Source organism: Vanellus vanellus (assembly GCF_965231255.1).
Source record: "Vanellus vanellus genome assembly, chromosome: 1".
Classification (NCBI taxonomy): domain Eukaryota; kingdom Metazoa; phylum Chordata; class Aves; order Charadriiformes; family Charadriidae; genus Vanellus; species Vanellus vanellus.
In genome coordinates, this window is record NC_138905.1 from 15,830,797 (window position 1) to 15,848,711 (window position 17,915).

The window sequence follows — 17,915 nt, forward strand, 5'->3', positions numbered from 1 at the left end:
CCCTCTCCAGCAGTTCCCTGTCCTACTTGAGCTGGGGAGCCCAGAACTGGACACAGTACTCCAGGTGCAGCCTCACCAGGGCAGAGTAGAGGGGGAGGATGACCTCCCTTGACCTGCTGGCCACACTCTTCTTGATGCACCCCAGGATGCCATTGGCCTTCTTGGCCACGAGGGCACATTGCTGGCTCATGGTCATCCTGTTGTCCACCAGGACTCCCAGGTCTCTTTCTACAGAGCGGCTCTCCAGCAGGTCAGCCCCCAACCTGTACTAATGCGTGGGGTTATTCCTCCCCAGGTGCAGCACCCTACACTTGCCCTTATTGAATTTCATAAGATTCCTCTCCACCCAACTCTCCAGCCTGTCCAGGTCTCTCTGTATGGCAGCACAGCCTTCTGGTGTGTCAGCCACCACTCCCAGCTTTGTACCATCAGCAAACTTGCTGAGGGTGCACTCTATCCCCTCATCCAAGTTGTTGATGAATATATTGAACAGGACTGGACCCAGTACTGACCCCTGGGGAACACCACTCGTCACTGACCTCCAACTAGACTCTGCGCCCCTAACCACAACCCTCTGAACTCTATCTTGCAACCAGTTTTCTATCCACCTTACTGTCCATTCATCTAATCCACTCTTCCTAAGCTTCCCTATGAGGATGCTGTGGGAGACCGTGTCGAACGCTGTGCTGAAGTCAAGGTAGACCACATCTACCACTCTTCCCTCATCTATCCATCCAGTCACACCATCATAGAAGGCTATCAGATTAGTCAGGCATGATTTCCCCTTGGTGAATCCATGCTGAGTACTTCTGATAGCCTTCTCTTCCTCCACATGCCTTGAGATGATGCCCAGAACAAGCTGTTCCATCATCTTTCCAGGGATAGAGGTGAGGCTGACTGGCCTGTAGTTCCCCGGGTCCTCCTTCTTGCCCTTTTTGAAGACCGGAGTGACATTGGCTTTCCTCCAGTCCTCAGGCACCTCACCCGTTCTCCAGGACCTTTCAAAGATGGTGGAGAGTGGCCCAGCAATGACCTCTGCCAACTCCCTCAGCACTCTCAGGTGCATCCCATCAGGGCCCATGGCCTTGTGAATATCTAATTGACCTAACTGCCCCTCACTTGATCCTCCTCTACCCAGGGGAAGTCTTCCTCTTTCCCCATTACTTTCTCCAAGGCCTGGGACTCTTGAGGGCTCAGCCGGGTAGTAAAGACCGACGCAAAGAAGGCATTCAATAACTCCGCCTTCTCCTCATCCTCCATCACCATGGCTCCTGTCTCATTCAACAGTGGGTCCACAGCTGCTCTGGTCATCCTTTTGCCTCCAATATACCTGAAGAAGCCCTTCCTGTTGAGCTTGACATCCCTTGCCAGGTTTAGTTCCAAGGCAGCCTTGGCTTTCCTTGTTTCATCCCTGCACACTCTGGCAGCATTCTTGTAATCTTCCCAAGGGGTTAGGCCATTCTTCCACTGAGTGTAAACTTCCTTCTTCCACTTGAGCTTGTTCAGAAGCTCCCTGCTCAACCAGGCAGGCCTCCTGCATCCCTTGGCCAATTTCTTGCTCTTCAGGATGCAGCGATCCTGAGCTTGGAGGGAGTGGTCTTTGAATTCTTGAGCCCCTTTGCCTTCCAGAGCTCTAGTCCATGGGATCTCCCCAAGCAGTTTCTTGAAGAGATCAAAGTTAGCCCTCTTGAAGTCTAAGGTTGTGATTTTGCTTCTTGTTGTTTTGTGTGTAATGCCCATGATCCTGAACTCTATCTTTTCATGATCGCTACAGCCTAGGGTGCCCCAAACCTTAATGTCCTCCACCAGTCCCTCTGTGTTGGTTAATACTAGGTCCAGGAGTGCTCCTCTCCTTGTTGGCTCCTGCACCACCTGTGTTAAAAAGTTATCATCAATACACTGGAGGAGCCTCCTGGACTGTGCATGACAGGCCATGTGGTCTACCCAGCAGATATCTGGGTGATTGAAGTCCCCCAAAAGAACCAAGGCCTGAGATTGGGAGGCTATCTTTAGCTGTCTGTAGAAAGCCTCATCAGCTACCTCATCCTGATCAGGTGGTCTGTAATAAACTCCCACAACAGCGTCCCTCATATTTGCCTGGCCCTTAATCCTTACCCATAAGCTTTCAGCCCTCTCTACATCCGCCCCCAGTGAGAGCTCGATGCATTCCAGTTGCTCTCTCACATAGAGCGCAACTCCACCACCATGTCTCATTGGCCTATCTTTCCTGAAAAGGACATAGCCATCCATGACAGTATTCCAGTCATGTGAGCTGTCCCACCACATCTCAGTAATTGCAATGAGATCATGGCCTTGCAATCGTGCACAGATCTTCAGCTCCTCCTGCTTATTCCCCATGCTGCGTGCATTGGTGTATAAGCATTTCAGAGTGGGAGTCATGTGTGTGGTTTGGACCTTTGAGATGTGGTGGGCCTTCTGGCTCTCAGGAGTACTGGCAGATTTTGCTACAAGTGCCGAGCGACTACGCCCTGGCACCTCACCAGCTAGCCCAGTACCATCCCCACCCCCCTTCAAATCTAGTTTAAAGACCTGTTAAGAGCCCTGATAACGCTTACCCTAGATCCCTTTTCCCCCTGCAGACAAGGTATGTCCGCCTGTTTTCAGCAGGCCTGGCACTTTGTAAATCGGGCCATGGGCAAAGAACCTGAAGTCCTGCCGGCGGCACCAGGCTCGAAGCCAGTCATTGATCTGCTGGCTCCTCTTGTTCACCCCCTCATCATTCCCATGGCTGAGGTTTCTGCTATACATTCTCCACTTCATGATTTAACTCCTTTCGACCAGGAATACCTCTAACATAGCAGAGCACCACCAAACCCAATGCACCTGCCTGTTGGTCTGTCTCACTTCTCTCTTCTACCCCACCAGATCTCCATGTAACACTCTCCTTTGTGGGGGTCCCTCCTGCCACCTCACCCCGGGGCCATACCCTGCCCTGCGCAATTGGTCATGGGGACACAGGACTGCTGCCCTTTAGGCTGCCTCCTCCCCGCTGGCTCCCCACCATCCGCACCGCAAGGGGGAGAGGTCGGGGAGCAACTCTGGCAGCAGCAGAAATTATTGACCCAGAGTGATTGCAAAACCACAGCAGAAAATTCACTTGCTCTAAATGTACAAGGTCCAAGACCAGAAGCTGTGCATGTTGAAATCTGCCGTTTAAGGGCAGGAGAGGTACAAGGGAGAAAGGAAAGCATGTTGTCAAAGTGCTTTAAAGCAGTGCCCAAAAGACGAGCTACCTAAATGCAAGTTTATTTGTGCCTCCACACCCCAAACTGCCCTTAACCTCTACAGAAGCAGCACCAGGAGTACTCAGAAACTGCTCCCTAGGATTTGCGATTAAAAAGGTCTTGCTTCCTCACCAAAGAACAAACATGCAATAGCTATTTGCAGTATAAAATCCCACGCAAAGATGAGGTCTTGGTTGCAACCTATTGCAGGGCCCATCAGCAAGGTATCACCACCTCTCCCTGCTCCTTCTCACTTTGCTCAGCCTCAGCTGAAGGTAATACCCTTCCTCTACTGTTTGCACCAGCAGAAGGCTTGTATATAAAATATCTCTTCCTGACGGCAAAGGCCAGCTTTGGACTGCTCCTCCCAGTTCATTCCTGCAAGCCAAGCTGCTGGAGACAACTTTTTTGTCAGGATTCACTGGGGCAGATGCAGACCAGTATTAAAGGAGACACAAAGCCTCCTGGTGCCTCTTCATTTGATCCCACTGCATGGTGTTCCCCAACTCCCCACCCCTCACCTCTCAGACAGCGTCCCTCAAAATTACATATAAAATGACAACAGCAGGACACTCATTTTTAGCAAACTTGTCATTGATTATAACAAAACAATCTGCTAGCCCAGAGGCCTCGGAGAGATTACACATGCACATCCACAAAGAGGCATGAGAAAGAGCTGACAGAGCAATTGCCTTTATAGTCATCTCCCAGATGGCCGAGACGCTGCATGGTTTAGCAATTCATTGCACAGAATTCCTTATAATAAAGAAGAGGGACCGATGTCTCCCACAGAGATGCAGGGGAGGACCCGGTGGTAGATACAGGAGTTGACCCATGCTCTCAGTAGCGCATTTGTGACCCAGCCTGGCAGGACGTCGCATGAAAGGAGCTACATCTTTGTAGTCAGGTTCCTGGTAACACAAAGCTTCAGAGGCAAAGTGCGAGCTGAGTCCACAGCACGCTCAGGCTGTTTGCAATTTGTTTAAAACACAGCTCCTTTTAATAAATCTCAGCCGTGCCCTCGCTGGCGAACAATCTCCCATGGCTGCAGCACATGCAGAGGCATAGCACCCAGCGACGGCAGCGCTGCGGGGAATGCTGCGGACGCAGCCAGCTCTTTGACTGGGGCAGCTGCTCCTACTGCACTCATTTCCAGCCGTCCGTCACAGCGTACACAGATTTCCCCTGTGGCAGGGAGCACCGCCGGGCAGCAGGATCAATCACACCCCTGTCTAGCAGGTTGTTAAGGCAGGAAGGTTTCCATTAAGTCAGCAAGGGTGTTAATTTATAGCATGTTTGCTACTTCTCTCCAAATACTCTCCCAGATGAGAGCTCACTCCCTCACGCTTGTTGCACGCTAAGGGCAAAGATTAACAAGCATTTTGTTTAACTGCAGTGGTTGATGCAGTCCTTCACTGTTCCCACCCACCACTGTGGGCTCCTGGCCTCCACTTCAGGTTGAGCTGCTGCTCAAATTGCACCAGAAGATTTGTCCTGTTGAAATAAAATCTAAGGAAAACATATATACGTATATTTTTTTTTTGTCCTAAGAGTGGCTATTTATGGATTTAATGGTGCAAATGACTTAGAGCATTGCAAATGCAAAGCCAAATTTTGCAAAAACTGCTGTTTGGACAAGCTCTAAGTTATTGTGTATCGAGAGCTAATCATTAGTGGAGTCTGAATATACAAATGCAGAGCTACTTCTCCACTCACAAATGCTATGAATTTTGTCAGCTTTTTGGTACCAAAGAGATTTTCTTGGAGTTGAACAACTGAAGGTTTATTATTGGACTAAGGGCAGCAAAACTAACCAGCAATGGAATGAATAATAAATGTGTAGAGCATTATTACTTTATAGTTTGGGGAAATGCAATTACTTACATCACATATGCTATAGGAAATTTCTATTAATTGCATCTAAGAAGTGAGATCACTAGTTTCTAACGAAATACTTTAGAGTACAAACTTAACACATAACAAGCCATGCTGCATTTTCATATTTGCAGCAAGGATCATGAGAATTACCCAATAAAAAGAATGGTTTCAGCATAACTCATTGGCCTGTACCAGTCCAAGTCAGTCAAAGGGGTTTTTTCTTCTTAGTGTAGTGTCTCTTCATTGTTACAAAACTTTAAAGAAAAGATAATACCACTCAGGTTTGAGATGGACCCGAATGACTCTTGGACTACAAAGAGTCAAAGGATTCTGGAGCTGTACGATGCCACCAGGCACCCATTCCCACTGCTTTGCATTTTGTAGAGCTGCTTACATGACTTACAGTGACATGACATACAACGATATGGTGTCATTGTGCTTGTTCCATCCAAGTAAAAGGCAATAAAGAATTAGGTCCACTTTTATCCAGAGAGACATATTCAATCCACTGCTTTTGTTCCAGTTTGTTGTGCAAATGCAGATGTGGGTAATGGGTACTAAGCCTGCAACAGCAGCTCTTGCAAGCCTGTACTCAAGAGGAGACACGTCAGCAAGAAATGAAAACAGAAACTAGATTACATATAATAGTGATTTCTTTTTTGCATGACATGAAGAGATTAACAAGTGACAAGCTCTCTAAGTCCACTAACAAAGCTCTTAGAGATGGGCAAACATAAGAAAATGTCGATATGATTTGACTTGCTCTTACATTTGCAATAGCCAGAAGGAATCCCCCAAACAAGAACAGAAAACCACCAGACTTCCTTTGGTGAAAATTGTAATGGTATTCCTAATAAATTCCTATTTCATGTGCCAAATACCAGCCAAAGAAAGGGGTTTTGACTACTTAGTAAATGCCTGAAAGCCTGAGATTACTACAGAAAAGCTGGCACAGCCCTAACTGCCAATGGTTGCTAGCGGAAGTCATTGCAACACCAGCCCTTGTCCCTCTTTCTGTTGCAGAGCCATCTTATGTGGGCTTGGATAAAATCAGTCATTTGTTCTGAGATCAGTGTGTCTCATTTGCATTTCCACCCTTCTTTTCTCAGGGGTGGAAGTTTCACAGCAGAAGGCAACACCACAGTGTCCTTGCCTCCCCAGATATAGAGCTGGTTGGAGTGTTCGCAAAACCCACTGTTTGTCCAGCGTCTCTACCCGCTTGTGCCTTGTGCGAAAATAAATAAATTCGGTGCTCAGCTGTTAAAAACATCAGGGCTGTGCTAGGGAAGACTTATTCCATGGGTACAGCTCCAGGTCACGCTGCCAGAGCTCCTCAGACAGGAGCGGTCTAGCAGGTACCAAGACTTTCCTGCTACGCGAGCACTCTGTGAGATGAGGACGACAGCTATAAACACCTCCTGCAAAAAGAGTGCATCTTCTATAGGGAACAGCTCCCATTCTCTTCGGATCCCATTAGTAATGCAAAAAGCAGCTTTGTCTCTTGAGGGAAAAGCATTTGTATCCTCTGCAGTGGAGAACAGGAGGCAGAAGGTGGCAGTTAGCAAGGCCTCTGTGTTGTCCTCCCTGAAGCAGAGTAGAGAGCATGTCTTGCTAGCACATAACTGAGAAGAAGCCCAACCCCTGGACTGCAGGAGCAATGCTGTTCCCTCCTGCTGTGCAGAGTAGCATCACTGCAATGAGTTGTGTTACACCATGCAGAGATGGGAGAGCTGCAAGTGGAGAATTACGGTGATAGTGCCTGGCTGGTCTGCAAGGCATGGCTGCGTTTGAATGTGGTTATGAGCAATGATGTTGGGCAAATAATAAAAAACGTGAGCAGGCTATGGGAGGTCTGCTCAGATCTGCGTCACCTACCTCAGGTGCTCAGAGGTGTGTTCTGGTCTGTAGTATGGACCAGTCTGAAGGGAGGGAGGAAAAACCACACCGTCCCCCTGACAAAGATGACTGGAAAAGACCACGGATATTCCCACATGGAGGAGAAGAAAAGGTCTGCAGCCAGAAGCTGGAGTCAGTGGTTGCCACATACATTTTTTGGAATCGCACAGACCTATTGAAAGTTTTGTATGTTGTGCAAAAAGGATGTGGCAATTTCTGAATGCTGTTGAAGCCAACTCTAGTTTCCAAATTAACTCCTTGTCTCCCTAACCTTTTCATTAGAGACAGATCACTTACAAATCCTTGAAAACAAGAAAAGGTACAAAGTACTACATTCTACTTTTCAACTGGGAAGCCTGACCAGCTGGTTAATCTCTAAAAGTCTTGAGTGTGGTTAAAATTGCTTCCAGTGGTGGAATTCCATGTTATTGCTGCTATAAGGCTTGACTTTGCCGGGGCTTCCACAGAGTTGGGATGTCTACAGGATGAAGACACTGCATGATCAACTGTGCTTTACTGGTGAAAGTAAGTAGTGAAGAAAAGTAGAGTTTTCAGAACGACTATATTCGTTCTTGAAAGATCAACACCACTGGGAGACCACTGGCTCCTTACGAAACTCCTTCCATCATGGATCATCTTAAAGCTTGTTGGAAATGGAAGGTATTGCAGCCCTATTCATCCCCATTAAACAAAAGGGAACATTTAACATCTTTTATGGAATCAACTATCCGGAACAATAGGAGCCACCATCCAAAACACAGGCACATGATGGAAGTCTTCTGAGGGAGCTGAGCTATGCCGGCAAAATGCATTGCCGGGTATTGCCTGGTAGTACAAACTGCGCGAACCACAGGCTGGAAAAGAGCTCGGAGCTGCGAGCAAAGTGTTTCCTCGTGTCAAGCAAAGACAGTGCCTGTTCTTTGTAAACAAACAGCTAGGTTTTGAAACAATCCTGAAACTAAAGAATTAAATGAAACAATCCAAACTTCGGCTAACCACTAGGGTCAAAAAAGGATAATAAATCCTCTTTTTCCTGTTAACAAAACCCACAACTTTGTTTCTAAAGCCTTCAAAAAATAAAAATGACATCATGAGTAATTTTGAAAATTCCTAAATGTTACTTCAGTTCCCTGGCAGGAGCATCCTATCCTGTCCCTTCTCCCCCCAGTGTCTCTCACAAGGGGCCTTCCAGCAGGGACGGCCTCCCTCCGGGCACCAAAGGTTTGGTACAACTCTGTTTGCCGCGATTACAATCATTTGGCAAAGTAGAGTGCTGGTAATGTTGGAGAATACGAAAGAAAGAGTATGGCTTTTCTGGATGGTGTAGGCTGCAGGTGACAAACGTGAAGGATGATGGTTCCAAGTGAATAAATCTGAGGGATACTGTGAGTCCTCAGAGTGGGGAAAGCAAGGAAAGGGCAGAGAGGTTAGCAGCAGAGGAAAGCCAGAGCAGAGAACTGCAAGAGGAGGTGAGCAGAGGGGTGACAAACTTTAATGACAACACAGTGTTAATGGTAGCAAAAACGAGGGCAGATGGTGAAGAACTCAGGGAGAACCTTGAGAGACAGAGTGACCAGCCCATATAATGGAAAATGAAATGCAGTCTAGACAGATACAAAGCAAAGAATGCATTTAGGGAGAAGCAGCTCCAGGTTTATGTATAAAACATGGTCTCTGTGCTCATTCAGGGAGACCTTGGTAGAGCTACTGTAGACACGTTCTTGAAAATATTGAATCACCGCTTAGTAACAGTCAAACAACAAATGAATGTTAGGGATTTCCAGGAAAGGAAAAGCCAGTCAAATAGCCAACATCACTGTGCCTCTGTGTAAATCCATCTTTCAGTCACACGTTGAATACTCTGTACAATTCTTACCTCTCAAAAAGGTTACAGAAGAGCTTGAAAAGGTTCAGAGAAGAGTAACAGGATAAGCAAAGGTGTGGCCCAACTTCTGCACAAGGAACAGTGCAGGAGAGTGGGGCTTCTCGAGCTGGGAAAGAGATGAGATGGGGGACGCTGTGCACGGAAATTTATGAAATCACTAATAACAGAGAGAGAAAGGCTAGGGATCAAGTGTTGATTGTGTCTCCAGGACAAGAATGAGGGACCAGCTAACAAAGCTGGTAGAAGCCAAGTTCAAAGCAAACAAAAGGAAGAAGTTTGTCATGTAGCTGGCGGTGGCCCTGCCAAGGAAGTCCTTTCCAAAGCACGCTGGGATTGCAAGGAGCTTACACAGTCTCCCAAGTATTTGGAGAGGTCCATGCCACAGACAGACCACAGCAGGTTCCGGAAATCCTCTCAGCTGAAAATAGCTGGAAGCTGCAGTAGTATTAAGGGAGAAATGATAGATACATTACTTCTGTTCTTAATTTTGCCTAGGAGTTTGCTTGTGGCCACTGTTGGGTTGGATGGTCTAAACCAGCACAGCTGTTCTTACCTGGAGTGAAAATAGGTGAGGTAGGACTCAAATAAAGAGGGGGATCCCAAGGGGAGCAAAGGTTTCCGCGCAGAGCGAAGCAGGAGGTGAAGTCAGGGGTTTGGGTGAAACTGGCACAGTTAAACTGCAGTCCAAAAGTGTAGATAAGGAGGCAGGAGAAAAAACACAATTTCAACTCCACTGATGCTCAGGCTGAGCCCAGACATGCCCTGCTGCAAGCAGGAGCAAAGCTTTCACTGACTCCAGCAGATCAAGCCCTAGAGACATAGAGGCAAGCAGGCAAGTGAGGAGTTTCAGGGTCAAAGAATATCTCCAAGATACCAGGAGACACAGCACAGGTGAGTCTGTACAGGCAGAATTTGCAATTTATCTGTGTTTGTTATCTATCTGCCAGATCCAAACGGTTTCAGTCCTGATCGGATCCAAGTAAATTTGGAATTTAAAGATATTCCTTTGCAGAGTCTGCATGATCCCAAATAATAACTACTCTGTAGGTATTGCCCACAGCACAGTTATTTTTTAAATCTTTTTAACAGGCACTTTGAAATAAGCAGCGTTGCCTCTGCTTCACTCCAAATGTGATATAATCCAGTAGTGAGAAAGTTACAGAGTCGTGGCCCCAATGCAAGGTGCAAAGCCCCCCAAAAGGCCAATAGTTTCAATTTTCCTTTATTAAGGGTAGGTGGTTTTAAGAAATATGGTCTCAAAATGTTCCTTTTAAATGGAAGGAACCACTATTCATTAGTTACCCAAAGCCCTGGTTATTGCATCAATCAGCAAAATACATGTTTCTTCCCAGAACCGAAGAATACTTCACATTCCAGTGGACATTCCTAAATATCACAATTATCTCTTATACAGACAAAAATCATTTTGGGTAATGACCTTAAAATTAGCCTTTCCTGTTCTGTGGTTGTATTTTTCTGTAGGACTGATCTTGGTTTGTTTGGTTTATGACTCCCACATACAGTTTCTCTATAAATGTTCACATTATGGTCAGTATTTTGAGAGAAGAATCTTTTATTCTTTCAACTGAAGTACACAGCTTTTTCTTGAAGTGCTGAAAACAAAATCGTTCTGAGAAGCTGATCTGATTAACTGGGTTAAAGCAGAAATGTGCCAAATTGCTCTGCAGACATGGCATAGTCGCTGACCTGCACCGAGGCTGGAAATCGTTCCAGGCTGTGACGTGCCATGTCTGTTCACGTCAGCTGTGCACTGGGAAATGCACAAAGGAAGTGGCTTGCTGAAAAATGTCCTTCATCTTAGGGCTCAAAAAGATTCCTGTAAAACGGATTGCTTGGGAGGAAATCTTGGACCCAGGGAAAAATGTAATTTCTCACACAATTTATTAGGATTTCTCAGTTTTCTTCCAGTGTACCTAGGACAGCAGGCACAGATGGACGATGCAGCTTCCTTAGGAAGAGCTTTACAGATACTGCCCCATTCAGCCCACCTGGCCCCGTTACTCAGCCTGATGCCACTAGCCCTCAGCAACTCAGGTTGTTTCTTCTTTTCACTATTAAGACTTAAAAAAAAAAAACAAACCAACAACCTAGTTTGCAGTAATTTGGCTCTGACACTGCAGTTTGACATCTCTGAGTGTACCTTTGTATCATGTTTGCTCCCCTGCGTGCTGCTCAGGTACACTCTTTGCAAAGTTGGGCATTTTGCGCATAGAACACACCTTGGTCCCCACTATTCAAGGATGTGTTTTGGCAGCAGGAGGTTGCAGTGATGGGTCTCACACAGCTTTTCAGTATCCATCCTCCTGTTTGTCTTCCTTATCACATGTGCTCCTCTTGCACATGTTCAGTGGGAGGGGAAGCTGGCATGCAGAGACAGATGTTTGGAAGGAGAGCAGACCTACCCCAGTGCAGAGCCTCACAGTCACTGAGGACTTTGCCTAAGAGCTTTTGTTAACAGTTAGGAACAAGGAGCTTCAGAGATCATTCAGGCTGTAGTCCGGTGAGCACTTTCCTTTGAAAGGACTCTCTCCCATCTGTGCCTTCAGTCTATTTTTGTGCTGTTTTCGTGTCATGCCATCACAAGCCAACATGCAGCTGCGCCATGAACTGGCCTGGGGAAATGATCTGGCGGCAAACTCACCCAGCTGAAAGGAAAAATAAAAAGTAAAAAAAAAAAAGTGATTTTCCAGCCAGCTCAGTTCTCTGATCTCACTTACCACATGGCAGCACTAACAGTTATACCAGCACCAGGGAGGTAACCTCTTCCCACAGCTGTGCTGACTGCTGCTGAATCTTCCTCAAGCAGCCACCCAAGCCTTTGCCCCACGGACGTGCTCCACAACAGGAATTGGGGTTTTTCATTTCATTTCCACTGCTCGGGTAATTCTAACTTGCGTAGACGGGCAATGACACATGGATGCCCAGTGTGTCATTTGAGGAGGTCTTGTTAGAAAGCTCACATGGCGCAGGGTCTGCCAGCGCTCTCTCCTTGTAAATGCAAAGGCAGTAGGAGAAATGTTTCTCTGAGTGCTTCCTGCTTCACTTCTTTCTCTTGTGCCCCCTTGGGGAATTTAAGTAAATAGTTTATATAGGCAAAGTCTTTTGGTAGTTTCCCCCCATCTGCTCCCTGTTCCGGTTAACCAGTGGATGGAACCAGCATTCTCCCCTGCCTTGAGACCACCGGTCCCAGAGAAATTGTTTGACACTAAATTACTTCCCTTTTAGCACAAATTACTGGGTGGAAACAAGAAGCTGGTAACATGTGACCCGCTTGCCACACACTACAACTCTGTCTGTTAATAGACGTGACCTTTGTGACTAATGCAGCACTGGGAGGTACTGGGAGGGTGCATTAAATCCCTCCCTCCAGCACCGTTGTCATCCTCATCTGGTCACCCATCCAAGTGAGGAAGCTGCAGTTTCAAAGCCTGCCAATTCTTGCAAGACACCCGAAATGCTGGATTGGGTCCAGAAATCAGCCAAAGGGTTGGGGCCAGGAGGTGACAGCAGAGGTCAGCCCTGTGCTGCACTGTCCTCACGTCTGGAGCTTGGTCCCCACTGGAGTGGCAGCCCCACCACTGCCCTAGCTGTTTGTTCAGCCTCCGCTGGGATGGGTGTCCCATGGCCGCGTGACACAGGGCTGATGGCTGCAATCACGCCATCCCAAGGCACTGGCAGAATCTTTTCCCGCCCTCTGCCCTCTGCCTGCAGATAACAAGCTCTGGGCTTGGGCACAGACTGGATGGTTTTCTGTTTGCAGAGCACACGTGGATGCCAAGGGGCCTTGCAACATTTAAAGCAGCGGCTCCCAGTGAAGAAAAAGCATCATGATCAATTGAAACCAATCTGTAGCTGGACCTGAGGCTGGGAAGTTTTCTTCCCCAGGTCTTTGCCCTGAGCAATTCTGTAACAGACCTTGTTTAATCCAGTGGGATGCAAGGAGCCCCTTCCACTGCTCACAACCCTCAAACCACCACCAACCCACCAAACGTTCTCACCCATAACATCCCACACCAACACTGCACCCTCCGGTCTCCCTCCCTGGGCCTCTTGCCCCTTCCCCAAAGCCTCTTCCTCCCTTCCCATCATCCCTCAAACCACACTCTCCCTTCCTGACCCTTGTCCCAGACACAGTCCTTGCCCCATGTCCTTCCTCCCCTCATTTCTGGGGCTTCTTCATGCCCACCCCCTCCGCTCCCTGAGGAGCCACATCCTGCATCCTTGGTGCAGGACACACCTTGAGATAGGAAGGGAGGGGGCATCTCCCTAAACTCAGCCCCATGTCCATCCTTTGTGCACCCTTGCGCTGATGCGCTGAGTGAGGCCGTCTGGTTGTGGCCCCACCTTTACAGCATTTGTGTTTTCAGTGGCTGTGGGGCAGCACCAGGCCTAGGACGCCATCACAGCGCCCGTTTAAAGCCATAGGCCAGCGCTCCCTATAGACAGAAGGAATATTTACAATCTTATAGGTATGGAAAAATCGGCAGACAATGGAAACTTTCATCTCAGGTATCAAAGTGCATGGTCAGACAAAGTTGCATTCCCATCGTGGAAATTTTCCGGGAATTACCAGGCTGTAAATGCTGAATCTGGGGCATGTGCTGGGATCTGTGTGTGCAACAGGCTGAGGACACACAACCAAGAAGGAGGAAATAGGGAGACAGAGCTGTACCCTTATCCTGAACTTCCAGATAACGCTAACAAGACAAGCTTGGGGACAGCGGGGGAAATCCCCGCAGGGCTGGTGTGCCGCTGAGTGCTTCCTGCTGCAGCGTGCTGGGCCAGCACACCAACGGCCACACCGAGCACGGCGCCGAAACAGGGCTTAGAATGATTTTGCCAACAGCGATAAAGCTGTGGCGGGGATGGACCCCACCATCCTCAGGGCAAGATCTGCCAGGCAGGGGGTCATCCTGTTTCTCGATGCTTACCTGTCCCTCCTGCGTTTCACTCACGTACAGTGAATTTTCTGCCTTTCATTGACTCGCGGTTGTTCTGCTGTGAATTTCCTGGTTTGTTCCTTACTCAGCTTTGCAGATATTGTCCCCTTGCAAGAACTGTCATTTAATTAAGGAATGAAAAACCTATGGAAAGCTACAGGTGGAATGCATACAAACTACAGTGTGGCCAGTCTCAAAAGTTCAATGATAATTATCAAAATCTGACAAATAAAGATTTTGTCTGAAGATCAGCTTTGAACTTCTTTCCCACGTGTGTGAGAGAGGCATTAGTTTCCCAAAGGAACTGGCTTTTGCTCTGTGGCTGTGGCAACCTGGGGCTTTCTCTGTGTGTGCACTGTGGGCCCAGCCGGGCTCCCTGCCCTTCCCTCCTTCATCCTGACCCTGCGCCATCGCTTCTGCTCTGCTAGCACAGCTTTAAAGCAAACCTGCTCAGATGGCTGATCTGGCTGAAAAATACCCCGCTTTGTTTTTTAAAAAACAAACAAACAAACAAACAAAACTAACAATCAACCTTTTACTGATTTATTTCCCCAGAAGTCTCATCCTCTCATCTGATTCAGCACAGACAGAGCAGCTGCTCTAGCACAAGGAGAAGATGCAGGAGCAGCAAAGAGCGGCGGAGAGGTGGTGGTAGTGGCCACGCTGCTGTTTTTCTCAGTTGTTGCTGGTGAAGGTGAAGCCGCAGACTCTCTCTTGCCGATTGCCTGGTAACGTGGCACACCCAGCCCCTCTCCAAAGCCCAGTCACTCTAATTTATTGTGCCCTTCTCCCTCCACGCATACTCTCATGTCCTCCAGCAATTAATTAGGAACCAATATGACCTACATAAACGCTCCTCCTTCATTTGCCCCATGGCACTGCCTGGGATCCTTCTCCCTCCCCTGCCTCCCAACAGCCTGGGGGACAGGGGCTCCCCCTGCCTCGCCAGCCAGGCACGGGGGTGATGGCAGAGAGTCCCCCCTGCTCCCACACATAGACTGAAAGAAGGGGTGAGGCGAGCCAAGACACCCTGGCTTTGCAGGTGGGAAAGGCAAAGGTTCTGCAAGTTGCTTTCTGCCCCCTCCCTCTCCATCTGCCTCTGGTGTCCTGCTTTGGGCAGCATCCCCGAACTCCTCCCCAGGGGATGGGAAAGAGAGGCAGCAGGCAGGGGCAGGAGTTTTCTCTCCGGCAGGGCTGCCTTCGCAAGAGATGTGGTGCTGGTTCTGGGGTTAGCCCAGTGGGAGCTCTGCTGCACTAGAAATGCGACTGAGAACTTCATCCGCCTCCATTCCGAAAGAAAATCACGATTCCTTGAGGCCCATAGGAGTTGTGCTGTTACCTTCAGCATGGGCTCACTTCAGCCTCGCTTTGTTGCTTCTGCAAAACAAGTTTGTGCCACCACTTTGGGTGTATTAATACACAACATGGCTTTAGGACATGAATCTACAAGCTCTACCTGGAAATGCATTTTTTACTCTAAAATGAAGACTTCACCTCCTTTTCTCCAAGCAATTCTGGGTACGACTTTTGGTTTACAAGTAAAAACCCCAGGGAATAGAAAGCCAGCTCCTGAAAATTTTCCTGAACCACAAAACCACATATGCCTCATGGAAGAAATGCCGTATGCTCTGGCACTGCAAGGACCTTGCTTTTCCTCCCTCTGTCATTGTACACTTTCCGAGTTGCTCAGGGCTGGGGGTGCCACCACGTCTCTCCTGCTGCAGGAGCTGGGGAAGACTGTGGGCTCAGCTTGAGAAATCAGGGACTTCACATGTTGGTTGCTATCTGGAAGGCTTAAGGGAAAGACTAGCCTAGCACAGGAGACAAACTAAAGGATGAACCGAGTGTCACTACTGTTCACGTTGCAGTGTTTCATCAGCTTCATCAGCCTCTGGTCTCAGGAATGGAGAAAAAGCATCATGCAGTTCTCCTCATCCCAAAATAAATACAGGCAGGATTCAAAACAAACAGGAAAAGAAATGCAAGCATTGTCTGCCAGGAACAAATTTGGAAAACGAGCTATTAAAATATTTACTGTACGCAAAGGTCTTTGTGATCCATGAGGCTTCAGGATCATTTCTGAGATTCTTATTTTAAACATTAGAGATACACAAAATTCTAATTGGAATAGTCTCTTTTTGTTATCTTCAATGGGCTATGTGGGAGCATGCTAAAACTGGATGTTGTCCTTGACGCTGAGCTCCTCCTTGTACCGCCAGCAGTAATTCTCATTACTCACACACACTGTAATGTGCTTTGCAGCACACTCAAGGCTAAGGATGAGCTGGAGGATGCAGCAGGATTCTCTTGAAATGTTACAGTATTTTACTATTAAAATACTTAAGAGTGAGGTTGTAGAAGGAGACTACACTGACATTTTCACTGTATTACCACATGTCCAAATAGCATTAATCAAGTATTAAGTCTGTATCCTTGTTATGAGGTGCAACTTGTTTCTGTACGTCCATTCTTGAAGCTGTTGTGTCAGGCTTCTTAAATACACAGCAATAAATTTCAGGGTCTATTTTTGATGGTCTTCAAAGGCATAGATTGGAGTGTCCCATGTTGCATAAGGACATGGGACCAGTGTGACTGTGTAAAAGCTCCTGAAACAATGTTCCTGCAGGACGGGTTCTCAGATCCAAGCTCTGTCTGGTGCCATACCAGGCTCAGGGCTAGGGATTCTCTATATTTCCCACTGTCATTGCTTGACCAGCCATGTTTTCACTCGCTTCTATTTAAGGGTATAAGTGAATTCTGCTGCAGGCATAGCACACATATCAGGACACGTGTCCAGCCAATTGCTCAGAATGTCTGTGGGTGTCTACTGTGTCAGAGGCGTGACGTTATCCAGATCAGATGAAGCTGAGAGATAGGTATCTTCCAAATATCCACCCTGAAAGAAGAGACAAACGAGATCTCTGCCAAGGGGCACTGGGGCAGGACATTAGGAACAGCTGCACCCACCCTTCTCACAGTCTTCATATCAGTCAAAAATCCAAGTCATTGGGAAAACGTTTTTGCCCTTTATACTAGTAGTAATTTAAAAATGTAAAGAAATGGTGGCACGGCTCTGATGACTGTGTAACTTGTCCTTCTGGAGATGGGTGGCAGCAGATGCGTAGGGCTTGCACTGGGCTGCCCCAGGCACAACCGACATATGGCGGAGCTGGCTACGACGCAGCCGTCTCCCCGCCTCCCAGCTGCCCTGCCAGCGCTAGAAGCAGTGATGCCCGCAGCTTATTCAGCATATTTTGGAGATCTTGGAGGTAGGAAGGGAAGTGCTGAGAGACAAACCTGCGGGCATGGCTGGCATTTGAGGGAGCCAACCAGTGTTTTGAACTTGCTGTTCATCTTAAGGAACAACCCATATGAGTGTACAGGGTGTCTCACTCTTGGCTGTCTGTGCAAGTATGCTTTTGCTAGTTCTCCAGATTTTATCACAGTTTCCCAGTATTTGCTCTTTCCCTGAAATCCAGTTCTGAGAGTCAAGTGGTGAGTATGAACTTGATATTAAATTTCCCTGTTCAAAGTTACAGAGATATAACAACTCACAGTTTAAACAGCTCTAAAGGGTTAACAATATCTTGGAAGATATTTTCAGTGCTCATCAGTTGTGATAGATAATTATGGATTTGAAGAGATTTGCAATTTGTTTATAAATATGACTTCAAAAACTTTCTACTGAGACATCTTCAACAAACCGCTCAGCTTCATAGTTAATTAAGAAATCACACTTACACATGCATTTAAAAGTGTCAATAAATTACAGGAGCACTTCCACTTTCATTTTAAATGTTAAATTTGAGAATCTCCTGGCTGGGGAGAAAGATGAACCCTGAAGACTCAGGAAACAGAAAGAGGACAAACACTGTCACACTGCATGGGTTTGTTGTTAGATGTATTTTTGGCTGATTGGCTCCAAGGGCTGGTTGGCCAATCCCAACTCTACTTCAGCAGTCTACCGTAAAACTTATAGCTCAAGAGTAGCTGATTTAAGTCTTGGATATCGTAGAGAAGCAGGGAGCCTGTTGCTGACCACTATGTTAT